We start from the raw sequence: 19,597 nt of genomic DNA on the forward strand, positions 1-19,597 counted from the left end.
ATTGAGATTCATATGAGTTTTGTATCACAATTCATCTATGTGCTACTCTAGTGATGTGTTATTAAAGTAGTTTTATTCCTCCCGCATGTGTGCAAAGGTGACAGTGCGTGCACCGTGTTAGTACTTGGTTTATGCTATGATTATGATCTCTTGTAGATTATGAAGTTAACTATTGCTATGATATATTGATGTGATCTATTCCTCCTACATATGCATGAAGGTGACGAGTGTGCATGCTATGCTAGTACTTGGTTTAGTCTTTTGATCTATCTTACACTAAAGGTTACTAAAATATGAGCATTATTGTGGAGCTTGTTAACTCCGGCATTGAGGGTTCGTGTAATCCTACGCAATGTGTTCATCATCCAACAAAAGTGTAGAGTATGCATTTATCTATTCTGTTATGTGATCAATGTTGAGAGTGTCCACTAGTGAAAGTGTAATCCCTAGGCCTTGTTCCTAAATACTGCCGAGTTACTATCGCTTGTTTATTGTTTCTTGCGTTACTACTGCTGCAATACTACCACCATCAACTGCACGCCAGCAAGCACTTTTCTGGCACCGTTGCTACTGCTCATACTTATTCATACCACCTGTTATTTCACTATCTCTTCGCCGAACTAGTGCACCTATTAGGTGTGTTGGGGACACAAGAGACTTCTTGCTTTGTGGTTGCAGGGTTGCATGAGAGGGATATCTTTGACCTCTTCCTCCCTGAGTTCGATAAACCTTGGGTATCCACTTAAGGGAAACTTGCTCAGCTGTTCTACAAACCTCGCACTTGGAGGCCCAACACTCGTCTACGAGGAAAGGAGGGGGAACGTAGACATCAAGCACTTTTCGGCGCCGTTGCCGGGGAGGAAAGGTAAAAAGGCACTCATACTCCGGTTCCAGGTAAAGTACTTTTCTGGCGCCATTGTGTTTGTGCTCGAAGATATTTCCTTTAGATCCTGCAATTGCATCTTTTTGTTTCTTGTTTACACTAGTTTGGCATAATGGACAACAATGAACTTCTTATTCTGTTTCCTCATTTAAAACATGGATTGTTTGATGCGAAAATTAAAAAACCTATGAAATCTTATTTGCATGCTGGTAGTAATATTAGTATGAACGCTTTGAACACCATTGTTGATAATGATATGGAAAATGCTAAGCTTGGGGAAGCTGGTTTTCATGATCTTTTTAGTCCCCCAAGCATTGAGGAGAAAATTTTCTTTGATGATACTTTGCCTCCTATTTCTGATGATGATAATGATAGTGGTCTTTTTGTGCCACCTACTATGGAGAGTAAATTTTGTTGTGATTATACTATGCCTCCTACACTTGATGAGAATAATAATGATAGCTACTTTGTTGAATTTGCTCCCGCTATTACTAATAAAATTGATTATGCCTATGTGGAGAGTAATAATTTTATGCATGAGACTCATGATAAGAATGCTTTATGTGATAGTTATATTGTTGAGTTTGCTCATGATGCTACTGAAAGTTATTATGAGAGAGGAAAATATGGTTGTAGAAATTTTCATGTTACTAAAATGCCTCTCTATGTGCTGAAATTTTTGAAGCTACACTTGTTTTATCTTCCTATGCTTGTTACTTTGCTCTTCATGAACTTGTTTATTTACAAGATTCCCATGCATAGGAAGCATGTTAGACTTAAATGTGTTTTGAATTTGCCTCTTGATGCTCTCTTTTGCTTCACATACTATTTCTTGCGAGTGCATCATTAAAACTGCTGGAGCCCATCTTAACGGCTATAAAGAAAGAACTTCTTGGGAGATAACCCATGTGTTATTTTGCTACAGTACTTTGTTTTATATTTGTGTCTTGGAAGTTGTTTACTACTGTAGCAACCTCTCCTTATCTTAGTTTTGTGTTTTGTTGTGCCAAGTAAAGTCTTTGATAGTAAAGTAAGTACTAGATTTGGATTACTGCGCAGAAACAGATTTCTTTGCTTTGTCACGAATCTGGGTCTAATTCTCTGTAGGTAACTCAGAAAATTATGCCAATTTACGTGAGTGATCCTCAGATATGTACGCAACTTTCATTCAATTTGAGCATTTTCGTTTGAGCAAGTCTGGTGGCCTAATAAAATCCATCTTTACGGACTGTTCTGTTTTGACAGATTCTGCCTTTTATTTCGCATTGCCTCTTTTGCTATGTTGGATGAATTTCTTTGATCCATTAATGTCCAGTAGCTTTATGCAATGTCCGGAAGTGTTAAGAATGATTGTGTCACCTCTGAACATGTTAATTTTTATTGTCCACTAACCCTCTAATGAGTTGTTTCGAGTTTGGTGTGGAGGAAGTTTTCAAGGGTCAAGAGAGGAGGATGATATACTACGATCAAGGAGAGTGAAAGCTCTAAGCTTGGGGATGCACCCGGTGGTTCATCCCTGCATATATCAAGAAGACTCAAGCGTCTAAGCTTGGGGATGCCCAAGGCATCCCCTTCTTCATCGACAACATTATCAGGTTCCTCTCTTGAAACTATATTTTTATTCGGTCACATCTTATGTGCTTTTACTTGGAGCGTCTGTGTGCTTTTGTTTTTGTTTTTGTTTGAATAAATTGGATTGCATCATGCTTGTGTGGGAGAGAGACACGCTCCGCTGGTTCATATGAACACATGTGTTCTTAGCTCATAATATTCATGGCGAAGTTTCCTCTTCGTTAAATTGTTATATGGTTGGAATTGGAAAATGATACATGTAGTAATTGCTATAATGTCTTGGGTAATGTGATACTTGGCAATTGTTGTGCTCATGTTTAAGCTCTTGCATCATATACTTTGCACCTATTAGTGAAGAATACATAGAGCATGCTAAAATTTGGTTTGCATAATTGGTCTCTCTAAAGTCTAGATAATTTCTAGTATTGAGTTTTGAACAACAAGGAAGACGGTGTAAAGTCTTATAATGTTTACAATATGTCTTTTATGTGAGTTTTGCTGCACCGTTCATCCTTGTGTTTGTTTCAAATAAACCTTGCTAGCCTAAACCTTGTATCGAGAGGGAATACTTCTCATGCATCCAAAATACTTGAGCCAACCACTATGCCATTTGTGTCCACCATACCTACCTATACTACATGGTATTTTCCCGCCATTCCAAAGTAAATTGCTTGAGTGCTACCTTTAAAATTCCATCATTCACCTTTGCAATATATAGCTCATGGGACAAATAGCTTAAAAACTATTGTGGTATTGAATATGTAATTATGCACTTTATCTCTTATTAAGTTGCTTGTTGTGCGATAACCATGTTTACTGGGGAACGCCATCATCTCTTTGTTGAATATCATGTGAGTTGCTATGCATGTTCGTCTTGTCTGAAGTAAGGGCGGATTTCACAATCAAATGGTTTGAGTATGCATATTGTTAGAGAAGAACATTGGGCCGCTAACTAAAGCCATGAATCATGGTGGAAGTTTCGGTTTGGACATAAAACCTCAATCTCTTATGAGAATATTAACTCGTTGTTGAATGCTTAAGCATTAAAAGAGGAGTCCATTATCTGTTGTCTATGTTGTCCCGGTATGGGTGTCTAAGTTGAAGAATGATCAAAAGCGAGAAATCCAATGCGAACTTTCTCCTTAGACCCTTGTACAGGCGGCATAGAGGTACCCCTTTGTGACACTTGGTTGAAACATATGTTATGCAATGATGATCAGTGTTAACCCAAGCTAATTAGGACAAGGTGCGGGCACTATTGGTACACTATGCATGAGGCTTGCAACTTATAAGATATAATTTACATGATGCATATGCTTTATTACTACCGTTGACAAAATTGTTTCATGTTTTCAAAATCAAAGCTCTAGCACAAATATAGCAATCGATGCTTTTCCTCTGCGAAGGACCTTTCTTTTACTTTTATGTTGAGTCAGTTCACCTATTTCTATCCACCTCAAGAAGCAAACACTTGTGTGAACTGTGCATTGATTCCTACATACTTGCTTATTGCACTTATTATATTACTCTATGTTGACAATATCCATGAGATATACATGTTACAAGTTGAAAGCAACCGCTGAAACTTAATCTTCTTTTGTGTTGCTTCAATACCTTTACTTTGAATTATTGCTTTATGAGTTAACTCTTATGCAAGACTTATTGATGCTTGTCTTGAAGTGCTATTCATGAAAAGTCTTTGCTTTATGATTCACTTGTTTACTCATGTCATACACATTGTTTTTATCGCTGCATTCACTACATATGCTTTACAAATAGTATGATCAAGATTATGATGGCATGTCACTCCAGAAATTATCTGTGTTATCGTTTTACCTGCTCGGGACGAGCAGAACTAAGCTTGGGGATGTCGATACGTCTCCGACGTATCGATAATTTCTTGTGTTCCATGCCACATTATTGATGTTATCTACATGTTATATGCACACTTTATGTCATATTCGTGCATTTTCCGGAACTAACCTATTAACAAGATGCCGCAGTGCCAGTTCCTGTTTTCTGCTGTTTTTGGTTTCAGAAATCCTAGTAACGAAATATTCTCGGAATCGGACGAAATCAACGCCAAAGTTCCTATTTTCCCCGGAAGCATCCGGAGACACACGAGAGGGACCGGAGGGGGGCACGGAGCCCACCACACCATACCACGGCGCGGCCTAGGGGGGGCCCGCGCCCCCCTAGGGTTTGGCCAGCCCTTCAGCCCTCCGACTCCGACTCTTCGCCTATAAGAAGCCCCTGGATCAGAAAACCCGAGACCAATTGACGAAAACCACAGAAACCTTCCAGAGCCGCCGCCATCGCGAAGCCAAGATCTGGGGGACAGGATCTCTGTTCCGGCACCCTGCCGGAGCGGGGAAGTGCCCCGAAGGCTTCTCCATCGACACCGCTGCCATCTCCACCGCCATCTTCATCACCGCTGCTTGCTCCCATGAGGAGGAGTAGTTCTCCATCGAGGCTCGGGGGCTGTACCGGTAGCTATGTGGTTAATCTCTCTCCATGTACTTCAATACAATGATCTCATGAGCTGCTTTACATGATTGAGATTCATATGAGTTTTGTATCACAATTCATCTATGTGCTACTCTAGTGATGTGTTATTAAAGTAGTTTTATTCCTCCTGCATGTGTGCAAAGGTGACGAGTGCGTGCACCGTGTTAGTACTTGGTTTATGCTATGATTATGATCTCTTGTAGATTATGAAGTTAACTATTGCTATGATATATTGATGTGATCTATTCCTCCTACATATGCATGAAGGTGACCGTGTGCATGCTATGCTAGTACTTGGTTTAGTCTTTTGATCTATCTTACACTAAAGGTTACTAAAATATGAGCATTATTGTGGAGCTTGTTAACTCCGGCATTGAGGGTTCGTGTAATCCTACGCAATGTGTTCATCATCCAACAAAAGTGTAGAGTATGCATTTATCTATTACTGTTATGTGATCAATGTTGAGAGTGTCCACTAGTGAAAGTGTAATCCCTAGGCCTTGTTCCTAAATACTGCTGAGTTACTACTTGCTTGTTTCTTGTTTTCTTGCGTTACTACTGCTGCAATACTACCACCATCAAGCGCACGCCAGCCAAGCACTTTTACGCGCACCGTTGCTACTGCTCATACTTATTCATACCACCTGTTATTTCACTATCTCTTTGCCGAACTAGTGCACCTATTAGGTGTGTTGGGGACACAAGAGACTTCTTGCTTTGTGGTTGCAGGGTTGCATGAGAGGGATATCTTTGACCTCTTCCTCCCTGAGTTCGATAAACCTTGGGTATCCACTTAAGGGAAACTTGCTCGCTGTTCTACAAACCTCTCGCACTTGGAGGCCCAACACTGTCTACGGGGAAAGGAGGGGGAACGTAGACATCGAGTGGACTTTTTAGGCATAGATGCATGCTTGGATAGCGGTCTATGTACTTTGTCGTAATGCCCTGATTAAATCTCATAGTACTCATCATGATATATGTATGTGCATTGTTATGCCTTCTTTATTTGTCAATTGCCCAAGCTGTAATTCGTTCACCCAACATGATATTTATCTTATGGGAGAGACACCACTAGTGAACTATGGACCCCGGTCCATTCTTTACATCTGAAATACAATCTACTTGCAATTGTTCTTTACTTGTTCTTCGCAAACAAACATCATCTTCCACACTATACATCTAATCCTTTGTTTACGACAAGCCGGTGAGATTGACAACCTCACTTGTTACGTTGGGGCAAAGTACTTTGATTGTGTTGTGCGAGTTCCACGTTGGCGCCGGAATCCTTGGTGTTGCGCCGCATTACACTCCGTCACCAACGACCTTCACGTGATCCTTGACTCCTACTGGTTCGATAAACCTTGGTTTCTTACTGAGGGAAACTTGCTGCTATACGCATCACACCTTCCACTTGGGGTTCCCTACGGGCGTGTGCTTTACGCGTATCAAGCCGGCGGGGCAGAGTGGTAGCCCAGCACGCGGGAGGGGAGCAAGCAGTGCAGAGCAAGCGACGAGCTCAACGCAGCTGGGCGAGCGAGGAAGTCAACGATGTCCTTGGTGTTGGATCGATCGAATCGATCGATCTAACCCGATCCCGCACACGAGCGAGCAGCGAGCGCAGGGGTGTGCTGGGCTAGCGGGAGCGGCGGACTGCCAGTACTTGCACGGCTGGGAGAAGCTGGGTCGGCCTGGTGTGGGCGCGGGGCAAGGAGCAACGGCTGGGATTGCAGCTGGTGGGCTGGGCGGTACTTCCAATGCTTGTACCGGCCTGGTACCGTCTGGGCTATGATACGTTGAAAACGCATCTATCATTTTCGATGATCCATGCTTATTTTACACCAATTCATACATGTTTTGCTCACACTTCGTTGCACTTTTATACATTTTCCGACACTAACCTATTAACAAGATGCCATAGTGCCCGTTCCGTGTTTTCTACTGTTTTGTATTTCAGAAAAGTTGTACAGGAAATATTCTTGGAATTGGACGAAACAAAAGCCGAAGTCAATATTTTTCCGTAACAAAGACAAAGTCCAGAGGGGGGGACGAACAGGAGGCGCAGGGTGGCCAGACCATGCCTTGGCGCGGCCTGGCCTGGTCCCGCGCCAAGGGGTGGTGTGGGCCCCTGGCCTCCACCGACCTCGCCCTTCCGCCTATTTATTCACGATCTCGGGAAAAACCTAAACACCCAAGCCTCCATCCATGAAAAGTTCCGCCGCGGCCGCCATCACTGACCCTAGCTCGGGAGGTTTCTGAAGCTCTTCTCGGCACCCTGCCGGAGAGGGAGATCATAGTCGGAGGCATCTACATCGCCATGCCCCCCTCCGAAGTGATGCGTGAGTAGTTCATCCCTGGACTATGGGTCCATAGCAGTAGCTAGATGGTTGTCTTCTCCAATTTGTGTCGCATGTTTAGATCTTGTGAGCTACCTATCATGATCAATATCATCTTTATGTAATTCTACATGTTGTGTTTGCTGGGATCCGATGAATATTGAATACTATGTTGAGATCGATTATATATACTTGTCATATGTTATTTATGATCTTGCATGCTCTTCATTGCTAGTAGTTGCTCTGGCCAAGTAAATGCTTGTGACTCCAATAGGGAGTATTTATACTCGATAGTAGGTTCATGCCTCTAGTTTTCTGGAAGTAGATGCTTGTGATCCGGCCATGTCAAAACAACACAAATACAGCAGCATATTACAGAGGAAAAATGGCCTGGAGGGGGATGGTGAAGATGGGCTGGAATTGGGGAGCAGCTGTGGCCCAGCAGTAGGCGCAGCGAGCTAGCGAGCGGGAAAGCAGCGAGGCGGCGAGCGAGGCGCAGGCGCGTGGGATCGATGCGGTGCGGGGATTGAGGGCGAGCACGGGGTCAACGCCTGCGGGATCCGGGCGGCACCAAGCAGCGTTGGAGCAGCTGGGCCGGCGGCTGGGAGGAGAAGGGAAGTGGGTTGCAGCTGGAAGAAAGGTGGGGAAGTGGTGACCGGGTCGGCCGGTACTACCGGCCCAGGTACCGGTCCGGTACCGGCCTGCTTCCAGGGGCTCACAGAGGCCTTGCTGGTACTAGGCCAGTACTGCGCGCGGTAGTACCGCAGCCCACATGGTTTTTCTCTCTTTTTCTTTTTCAAAACTGCGATACAGAAACATCAATAACTTAGGCTAGGAAACTCCAAATGCAGCGAAACCAACTTTGCTAGAAAGAGGACGACAAGAGCTACCTCCACATAAGGTGAAAACATGGGAAAGAGTGGAGGATGATTTTCTATGCATTTAGAGGAGCAACCTCTCAATATGGTAAACCGGGAAAATCATCCAACTCGAACACGCAATATGAGATGCATCCGGAATCCGTTTTCGATGAGTTAGAGCTTGTCATGAGAATGAACACAAGCTCTAGAACATCTCATGGATAATAAACAACAACAACCAAGAAACACGATGCAATGCATGCAAGGTTTGAGCTCTCTCTGATGATGCGACCAACTATCCTACCGAGCACAAACCTTGTCCTTGCGCGTTCCACTCGAGTCGGCAAGCTCTGTCTTCACCCTTTTCATGATTGTACATGCCACCATATTATTCCAACACACACACCACTGTATTCATCTCTTTTACGCCATCTTCATCCATCTTCATCTTCTACACCGTCTTCACCGTCTTCATCCCTCTTCAACAATGTCTTCACTCGTCTTCTTTATTGCACTCGATCTTCTTCATCTTGCAACCTTGAGACCGATCATATGGCTATGGACACGTCCTAAGATAGATTCTTAATACAACCATTAGTCCATAGGGATTGTCATCAATTACCAAAACCACACATGGGGGCTCCATGTCCTTTCAATCTCCCCCATTTTGGTAATTGATGACAATCTCTTTGAGAGGGTTTAAATAAGGAATTTAGCGAACAATCCAACTTGAATATTTAGAACAAACTGCCCCATAATATATGCATGTGTGAATGAACTTGAATTTCATTACATATATCGGCAATTAAAGCCTAGCGGAGTATCCTCTAAACATTCAACCATGCAAAGCAACAAATGCAAGGCATGAAAGGCAAATGCTTAAGAACCAACAAAAGCAATTCCCTTAAACCCTCCAAACTTCTCCCCCATTGACATCGATTGCCGAAAGGGACGAAAGGTTCGGAAGGCCAATATAGTGAGAGTTCCTCCATAAAGATTGCAAAAGGATGAGAAATATTCGGAAGGAATCGAACTATATTGAGGATCAAAGATTGCAAAAGGATGAGAAGGAGAGGAAGCTTCGACAAATGAAGCAAGAAATCCAATGAACCATCGAACCAAATGAAAGATATTATGATAAGATCAAGAAGGATGCTTTAAGCAATATGTGGAAGCTCCCCAAGGTTTGTGCACAAGATAAACAATTTGCATTGAAGAATAAGGTGCACAAACATGGCATCATCACTCCCAAAAGATCACTCAAAGCAAAAGATACCAAGTGAGATAAAGAATTATGATAGTCACAAATGGATATTTTAAATAAGATGAGGAAGCTCCGCAAGGTACGTGCGCATGTTATAATGTTGATTTCAATACAATGTGCACAACATGGAATCCTCACTCCCTCATTGCCAATTAAAATACAAACATTTGCAAGAGATCATAGAAGAGATTAAGCATCACTTGGAATAAACAAATGGTTGAGCATCAAGCAAGAGGCAACATAAGATAAGGCTCAACCATAAGAATGTGTGAGAGGCATGATGATACGTCTCCAACGTATCGATAATTTCTTATGTTCCATGCCACATTATTGATGTTATCTACATGTTTTATGCACACTTTATGTCATATTCGTGCATTTTGTGGAACTAACCTATTAACAAGATGCCGAAAGGCCGGTTCTTGTTTTCTGCTGTTTTTGGTTCCGAGAAAGGCTGTTCGGGCAATATTCTCGGAATTGGACGAAATCAACGCCAAACCTCCTATTTTTCCCGGAAGGCTCCGAACACCGAAGAAGAGTCGGAGAGGGGCCGGGGGGCCACCACACCACATGGCGGCGCGGGCCGGACCCGGCCGCGCCGGCCTAGGGTGTGGCGCCCCCGAGTGCCCCACTGCGCCGCCTCTTCGCCTATAAAACCCCTTTCGACCTAAAAACGCGAGTACCAATTGACGAAACTCCGAGAAAGACTCCGGGGCGCCGCCACCGTCGCGAAACTCCAATTCGGGGGACAGAACTGCGTTCCGGCACCCTGCCGGAGCGGGGAAGTGCCCCGGAAGGCTTCTCCATCGACACCGCTGCCATCTCCACCGCCATCTTCATCACCGCTGCTTGCTCCCATGAGGAGGGAGTAGTTCTCCATCGAGGCTCGGGGCTGTACCGGTAGCTATGTGGTTGATCTCTCTACTATGTACTTCAATACAATGATCTCATGAGCTGCTTTACATGATTGAGATTCATATGAGTTTTGTATCACAATTTATCTATGTGCTACTCTAGCAAAGTTATTAAAGTAGTTCTATTCCTCCTGCACGTGTGTAAAGGTGACGAGTGTGTGCACCGTGTTAGTACTTGGTTTATGCTATGATCATGATCTCTTGTAGATTGCGAAGTTAACTATTGCTATGATAATATTGATGTGATCTATTCCTCCTACATATGCATGAAGGTGACGAGTGTGCATGCTATGTTAGTACTTGGTTTAGTCTTTTGATCTATCTTACACTATAAGGTTACTTAAACATGAGCATTATTGTGGAGCTTGTTAACTCCGGCATTGAGGGTTCGTGTAATCCTACGCAATGTGTTCATCATCCAACAAAAGTGTAGAGTATGCATTTATCTATTCTGTTATGTGATCAATGTTGAGAGTGTCCACTAGTGAAAGTGTAATCCCTAGGCCTTGTTCCTAAATACTGCTTGAGTTACTACTTGCTTGTTTACTTGTTTCTTCGTGTTACTACTGCTGCAATACTACCACCATCAACTACACGCCAGACAAGCTATTTTCACGGCACCGTTGCTACTGCTCATACTTATTCATACCACACTGTATTTCACTATCTCTTCGCCGAACTAGTGCACCTATTAGGTGTGTTGGGGACACAAGAGACTTCTTGCTTTGTGGTTGCGGGGTTGCATGAGAGGGATATCTTTGACCTCTTCCTCCCCGAGTTCGATAAACCTTGGGTGATCCACTTAAGGGAAAACTTGTCGTTGTTCTACAAACCTCTGCTCTTGGAGGCCCAACACTCGTCTACGGGAAAGGAGGGGGAACGTAGACATCAAGCACTTTTACGGCGCCGTTGCGGGAGGAAAGGTAAAAAGGCACTCATACTCCGGTTCCGGGTAACGATACTTTTACGGCGCCATTGTGTTTGTGCTCGAAGCTATTTCCTTTAGATCCTGCAATTGCATCTTTTTGTTTCTTGTTTACACTAGTTAGGCATAATGGAAAACAACAAAAAAATTAGTGAGCTTTTTAATCTTTTTCCTGATTTAGAATTGTTTGGTGCAAACATTAAAAAACCAATGGAACCTCATTTGCATGCTAGTAGCAATGTTATTAGTATGAATGCAATTACTGCTAATGCTATGGAGAAGTCTAAGCTTGGGAAGCTAGTTTTTGTGAACTTTTTAGCTTCCCATCTTCAGGTGAGAAAATTTGCTCTGATAACACTTTATCTCCCATATGCGATAACTCTAATGATGTTTGTGATATTTTAAATGCACCTACTGAAAGTACTCCATATAAAATACCTATGAAAATTATTGAACGTGTTATGGATAACCGCTATGAAGGGGATGGAACTGTGCATCCTGGAGATCATTTCTTGTTTTTGCATGAATTATGCGGGTTATTCAAGTGTGCGGGTATCTCTATGGATGAAGTGAAGAAGAAATTATTCTCTATGTCGTTGTACTGAGTAAAGCGGCGCATTGGCATAAACTGCTGAAGGATGAGCATTCTCTTGATTGGAAGGATATTGTGCATCTATTTTATTCTAAATTCTATCCTCCAAGTGAAATTCACAAAGACCGAAACCGAATATATAATTTCTGGCCTCATGATGGAGAGAGTATTGCCCAAGCATGGGAGAGATTGAAGTCTTTAATGCTCAAATGCCCCAATCATGAGCTTCCAGGTAATATCATTATTGATAATTTCTATGCGAGACTTTCTCTTCAAGATAAGACTTTGCTTTGGATGCTACTTGTTCTGGATCATTCACGCGCAACAAAGAAGAGTTTAAAAGGGACCTTCTTGATCGGATTAAGGAGAACGCTGAAGATTGGGAGAACGACAAAGGTAAAGAGTCGGTATAAATTATGATTATGAATGCATTGAAACTTTTATGGATACCAGATAAATTTCGAAATATGAGTGCTACTTATGGTCTTGACTCTCAAGTTGCTGCAAATCTTTATAAAGCCTTTGCTTCTCATTTTGAATTGCCTAAAAAGAATTTTGATAAGTATCATGAACCTTTTAAAGAGGCTTGCATGAAGAATGAAATTGTTGTTAATTATTGCAATAAGCATGCTCAAACTCCTAAGAATGCTATTTCCTATAAGCATGTTAATTTTTGTGGAATACATAGACCTTGTGGAATTAATCAAATCAAAGATGAATATTGTATCCATCATGCTAATGAAAAAACTAGAAAGTGGTTTAGGGCTCTAGATGATCTTGGTAAAAAAGTTTGTGCCCTCTATCCTTTTATTTGTGAAGTTTGCCATGAAGTGGGTCATTTTAATTTTCAATGCTCCTCCAATGATAATTTGAACCCAATGAGTGCTGCAAATTTGTATTGTGATGATGAAATTACTCCTAATCAGCATGATGAACTTACTTTATTTTTGGGGTATGAAGAAGCTGTCGAGAAAAATCTCTTTGTTACATATGAGTGATCTTGATATTGATGATGTCCTGCATGGGTGTTTTTCTTATTGCATTGATAATAGCCATACAAATACTTACATACAAAATATTTTAGAAGATGACACCTTGCCAAAATATGATAGGACCGCTGTGTGTTTTCAACTAATTAATGAAAAGGAGGGATCCTCCCAAGTTTCTTCTATTGTTTCTGAAAGTAAATCAGGTTATGCGGACAAGCCACCCTTCAAGCCTCTCCCTCCTAAAGAAGGGAACGAGGAAAGGGAGAAGGAGAAGAAGAAGAAGGGAACGAAGAAGAAGAATAAGGGGAATAAAAAGAAAGAGGTAACAACATATCCCCGCGTATATGAGATAACGATAGGTAACCGTAAGTATGTTGCTCCTGATGATTATTGTGATAATGAATCTGAGTACGATGATCTTCCTATACCCTTTACCCATATTAGTGATCATGATTTGGAAGAGCACACTAACTTTGATGTTGGAAATCTTTTTGGTACTGATTATGAAAGTAATGATGATAGCATTATTCATGTCCCCTTAAACGATGATATTGAAAGCTCTAAGCTTGGGGATGTTGTGCTCGAAGATCCTATGCTTGAGACCTCTACTTTTAGTGAAAATGATGATATCACATATTCTGGTCTAGATAATCGCTATAGAGATGGATATGACACATGTTACAATTATCCTTATGAAACTTGTCATAGTTATGATAGGCTTACCAAAAACAATTTCCTTAATATGCAACTTGTTTACCATGTTCAAATTCTTGATAATAATCCTGCTCCAATTACTATTAATGAGAATAACTCTTCTTATGCCAAATTTAATGATACTTCTATGCATATGAACCATGATAAGAATGTTTTAAGTGATGGGTATATTGTGGATTTCATCAATGATGCTACTGAAAGTTATTATGAGAGAGGGAAATATGGTTATATGCATCTTAATAATATTAAGTTTCCCCTCTTTATGTTGAGAATCTTGAAGTTACTCGTGTTTTATCCTCTTATGCTTGTCACTTTGTTCTTCATGAATTCATTTGTGTACAAGATTCCTCTTCATAGGAAGCATGTTAGACTTAAATGTGTTTTGAATTTGCCTCTTGAAGCTCTCTTTTGCTTCAAATACTATCTCTTGCAAGTGCATCATTAAAACTGCTGAGCCCATCTTAATGGCTATAAAGAAAAGAACTTCTTGGGAGATAACCCATGTGTTATTTTGCTACAGTACTTTGTTTTATATTTGTGTCTTGGAAGTTGTTTACTACTGTAGCAACCTCTCCTTATCTTAGTTTTGTGTTTTGTTGTGCCAAGTAAAGTCTCTATGGTAAAGTTGATGCTAGATTTGGATTTCTGCGCGAAACAGCATTGCTGTGTCTGTCACGAATCTGGGTCTAATTCTCTGTAGGTAACTCAGAAAATTATGCCAATTTACGTGAGTGGTCCTCAGATATGTACGCAACTTTCATTAGTTTTGAGTTTTTCCATTTGAGCAAGTCTGGTGCCATTTTAAAATTCGTCTTTACGGACTGTTCGTTTTTGACAGATTCTGCCTTTTATTTCGCATTGCTTCTTTCGCTGTGTTGGGTGGATTTCTTTGTTCCATTACCTCCCAGTAGCTTTGAGCAATGTCCAGAAGTGTTAAGAATGATTGTGTCACCTCTGAACATGTGAGTTTTTGATTATGCACTAACCCTCTAATGAGTTTGCTTTAAGTTTGGTGTGGAGGAAGTTTTCAAGGGTCAAGAGAGGAGGATGATATACTATGATCAAGAAGAGTGAAAGCTCTAAGCTTGGGGATGCCCCCATGGTTCATCCCTGCATATTTCAAGAAGACTCAAGCATCTAAGCTTGGGGATGCCCAAGGCATCCCCTTCTTCATCGACAAATTATCAGGTTCCTTCTCTTGAAACTATATTTTTATTCGGTCACATCTTATGTACTTTACTTGGAGCGTCTGTGTGCTTTTATTTTCGTTTTGTTATTTTCATTCTCTGAATAAAATGCTTGTGTGGGAGAGAGACACGCTCCGCTGGTTCATATGAACACATGTGTTCTTAGCTTTTAATGTTCATGGCGAAGGTTGAAACTGCTTCGTTAATTGTTATATGGTTGGAATTGGAAAATGCTACATGTAGTAATTGGTATGATGTCTTGAATAACTTGATATTTGGCAATTATTGTGCTCTTGTTTAAGCTCTTGCATCATATACTTTGGACCTATTAGTGAAGAAATACATAGAGCTTGTTAAAATTTGGTTTGCATGAGTGGTTTCTCTAGAGTCTAGATATTTTCTAGTGAGGTGTTTGAACAACAAGGAAGACGATGTATAGTCTTATAATGCTTGTAATATGTCTTTTATGCGAGTTTTGCTGTACTAGTTCGTGCTTGTGTTTGCTTCAAACAGCCTTGCTAGCCTAAACCTTGTATCGAGAGGGAATACTTCTCATGCATCCAAAATACTTGAGCCAACCACTATGCCATTTGTGTCCACCATACCTACCTACTACATGGTATTTTCCGCCATTCCAAAGTAAATTGCTTGAGTGCTACCTTTAAAATTCCATCATCACCTTTACAATATATAGCTCATGGGACAAATAGCTTAAAAGCTATTGTGGTATTGAATATGTACTTATGCACTTTATCTCTTATTAAGTTGCTTGTTGTGCGATAACCATGTTTACGGGGACGCCATCAACTATTCTTTGTTGAATATCATGTGAGTTGCTATGCATGTTCGTCTTGTCCGAAGTAAGAGAGATCTACCACCTTATGGTTAAGCATGCATATTGTTAGAGAAGAACATTGGGCCGCTAACTAAAGCCATGATTCATGGTGGAAGTTTCAGTTTTGGACATATATCCTCAATCTCATATGAGAAAATTACTAATTGTTGTTACATGCTTATGCATAAAAGAGGAGTCCATTATCTGTTGTCTATGTTGTCCCGGTATGGATGTCTAAGTTGAGAATAATCAACAGCGAGAAATCCGATGCGAGCTTTCTCCTTAGACCTTTGTACAGGCGGCATAGAAGTACCCCATTGTGACACTTGGTTAAAACATGTGCATTGTGATGATCCGGTAGTCCAAGCTGATTAGGACAAGGTGCGGACACTATTGGTATACTATGCATGAGGCTTGCAACTTGTAAGATATAATTTACATGATACATATGCTTTATTACTACCGTTGACAAAATTGTTTCATGTTTTCAAAATAAAAGCTCTAGCACAAATATAGCAATCGATGCTTTCCTCTTTGAAGGACCATTGTTTTACTTTTATGTTGAGTCAGTTCACCTATTTCTCTCCACCTCAAGAAGCAAACACTTGTGTGAACTTTGCATTGATTCTTACATATTTGCATATTGCATTTGTTATATTGCTTTGCATTGACAATTATCCATGAGATATACATGTTACAAGTTGAAAGCAACCGCTGAAACTTAATCTTCCATTATGTTGCTTCAATACCTTTTACTAAGAATTTATTGCTTTATGAGTAACTCTTATGCAAGACTTGTTGATGCTTGTCTTGAAAGTGCTATTCATGAAAAGTCTTTGCTATATGATTCACTTGTTTACTCATGTCATATACATTGTTTTGATCGCTGCATTCACTACATATGCTTTACAAATAGTATGATCAAGGTTATGATGGCATGTCACTCCGAAATTATCTTTGTTATCGTTTTACTCGCTCGGGACGAGCAGAACTAAGCTAGGGGATGCTGATACGTCTCCAACGTATCGATAATTTCTTATGTTCCATGCCACATTATTGATGTTATCTACATGTTTTATGCACACTTTATGTCATATTCGTGCATTTTGTGGAACTAACCTATTAACAAGATGCCGAAAGGCCGGTTGTCTGTTTTCTGCTGTTTTTGGTTCCGGAAAGGTCTGTTCGGGCAATATTCTCGGAATTGGACGAAATCAACGCCAAACCTCCTATTTTTCCCGGAAGGCTCCGAACACCGAAGAAGAGTCGGAGAGGGGCCGGGGGGCCACCACACCACATGGCGGCGCGGGCCGGACCCCGGCCGCGCCGGCCTAGGGTGTGGCGCCCCGAGTGCCCCCTGCGCCGCCTCTTCGCCTATAAAACCCATTTCGACCTAAAAACGCAGTACCAATTGACGAAACTCCGGAAAGACTCCGGGGCGCCGCCACCGTCGCGAAACTCCAATTCGGGGACGGAACTGCTGTTCCGGCACCTGCCGGAGCGGGGAAGTGCCCCCGGAAGGCTTCTCCATCGACACCGCTGCCATCTCCACCGCCATCTTCATCACCGCTGCTGCTCCCATGAGGAGGGAGTAGTTCTCCATCGAGGCTCGGGGCTGTACCGGTAGCTATGTGGTTGATCTCTCTACTATGTACTTCAATACAATGATCTCATGAGCTGCTTTACATGATTGAGATTCATATGAGTTTTGTATCACAATTTATCTATGTGCTACTCTAGCAAAGTTATTAAAGTAGTTCTATTCCTCACCGCACGTGTGTAAAGGTGACGAGTGTGTGCACCGTGTTAGTACTTGGTTTATGCTATGATCATGATCTCTTGTAGATTGCGAAGTTAACTATTGCTATGATAATATTGATGTGATCTATTCCTCCTACATATGCATGAAGGTGACAGTGTGCATGCTATGTTAGTACTTGGTTTAGTCTTTTGATCTATCTTACACTATAAGGTTACTTAAACATGAGCATTATTGTGGAGCTTGTTAACTTCGGCATTGAGGGTTCGTGTAATCCTACGCAATGTGTTCATCATCCAACAAAAGTGTAGAGTATGCATTTATCTATTCTGTTATGTGATCAATGTTGAGAGTGTCCACTAGTGAAAGTGTAATCCCTAGGCCTTGTTCCTAAATACTGCTGAGTTACTACTCGCTTGTTTCTTGTTTTCTTGTGTTACTATCTGCTGCAATACTACCACCATCAACTACACGCCAGACAAGCTATTTTCACGGCACCGTTGCTACTTGCTCATACTTATTCATACCATCCGTATTTCACTATCTCTTCGCCGAACTAGTGCACCTATTAGGTGTGTTGGGGACACAAGAGACTTCTTGCTTTGTGGTTGCGGGGTTGCATGAGAGGGATATCTTTGACCTCTTCCTCCACGAGTTCGATAAACCTTGGGTGATCCACTTAAGGGAAAACTTGCTGCTGTTCTACAAACCTCTGCTCTTGGAGGCCCAACACTGTCTACAGGAAAGGAGGGGGAACGTAGACATCACATGACAAAGCATATTATTAGACTAATACAAGGATGAGAATTGAGCATCACCATAGTATTCGATGAATGAGATTGCTAAGCATATCCATACAACACACTAGATTCACTTAAGATATCGAATGAAAACCAAAAAGAAGCACACGCTTAATAAGAAGCAAATAAAATCAAAGCTTGTGCCAAAACCAAATAGGAGTGTGTGAATATGCAAATAGGATAAAACGAGCACTCATAATCAAATTCTTTGTGGAGCCATCAAAGAGATAATCAAGAGCAAAAGAATGGACTCCAACAAAGAGGGATATCAAAAGGGTATGTATCATCTCTTATGTATATAAGTTTCTCTAAGTGGACAACATCACGAAGATATTTATCCACAGAGAAACATGCACACACAAGATAGATACAAGATAAATAGAGCAAGATATCCAAGATGAAGTAATACAATATACCAATTGGATATTTGATATATATCATGGCCAAAGGCTCAAGTTTATCTTATTGTATATTGAAGAACTTCAACCACAACCACATCAAAGACATCAAAATAACCACCAAGGGAAGGAGATAGTTGAGATGCTTTGAGAAAGGCAAACAAGTATCACACAATGAAATACCAAATGGAGGAGTCAAATTTTTGCAAATTCGTCTTTATTGCACATGTGAGTATATTGAAGAAAAGATAGTTGGAGATATGCCCAAGAGGCAATAATAAAGTGGTTATTATATATCTTTATGTTTATGATAAATGTTTGCATACCATGCTATAATTGTATTAACCGAAAGATTGATACATATGTGTTATGTGAACAACAAGGATTCCCTAGTAAGCCTCTTGTATAACTAGCTTGTTGATTAATAGATGATCATCATTTCGTGATCATGTACATTGGATGTTATTAATAACAAGGTTATGTCATTGATGAATGATGTAATGGACACACCCAATTAAGTGTAGCATAAGATCACGTCATTAAGTTCATTTTCTATAAGCTTTCGATACATAGTTACCTAGTCCTTTCGACCATGAGATCATATAAATCACTTATGCCGGAAGGGTACTTTGATTACATCAAACGCCACTGCGTAAATGGGTGGTTATAAAGGTGGTATTAGGTATTCGGAAAGTATGAGTTGAGGCATATGAATCAACAGTGGGATTTGTCCATCCCGATGACGGATAGATATACTCTGGGCCCTCTCGGTGGAATGTCGTCTAATTAGCTTGCAAGCATATGAATGGTTCATAAGAGACCACATACCACGGCACGAGTAAAGAGTACTTGTTAGGAGACGAGGTTGAACGAGGTATAGAGATACCGATGATTAAACCTCGGACAAGTAAAATATCGCGTGACAAAGGGAATCGGTATCGTATGTAAATGTTTCATTCGATCACTAAGTCATCGTTGAATATGTGGGAGCCATTATGGATCTCCAGATCCCGCTATTGGTTATTGGTCGGAGAGAAGTCTCAACCATGTCTGCATAGTTCGCG

Source organism: Lolium rigidum, chromosome 3 (assembly GCF_022539505.1).
Source record: "Lolium rigidum isolate FL_2022 chromosome 3, APGP_CSIRO_Lrig_0.1, whole genome shotgun sequence".
Taxonomy (NCBI): Eukaryota; Viridiplantae; Streptophyta; class Magnoliopsida; order Poales; family Poaceae; genus Lolium; species Lolium rigidum.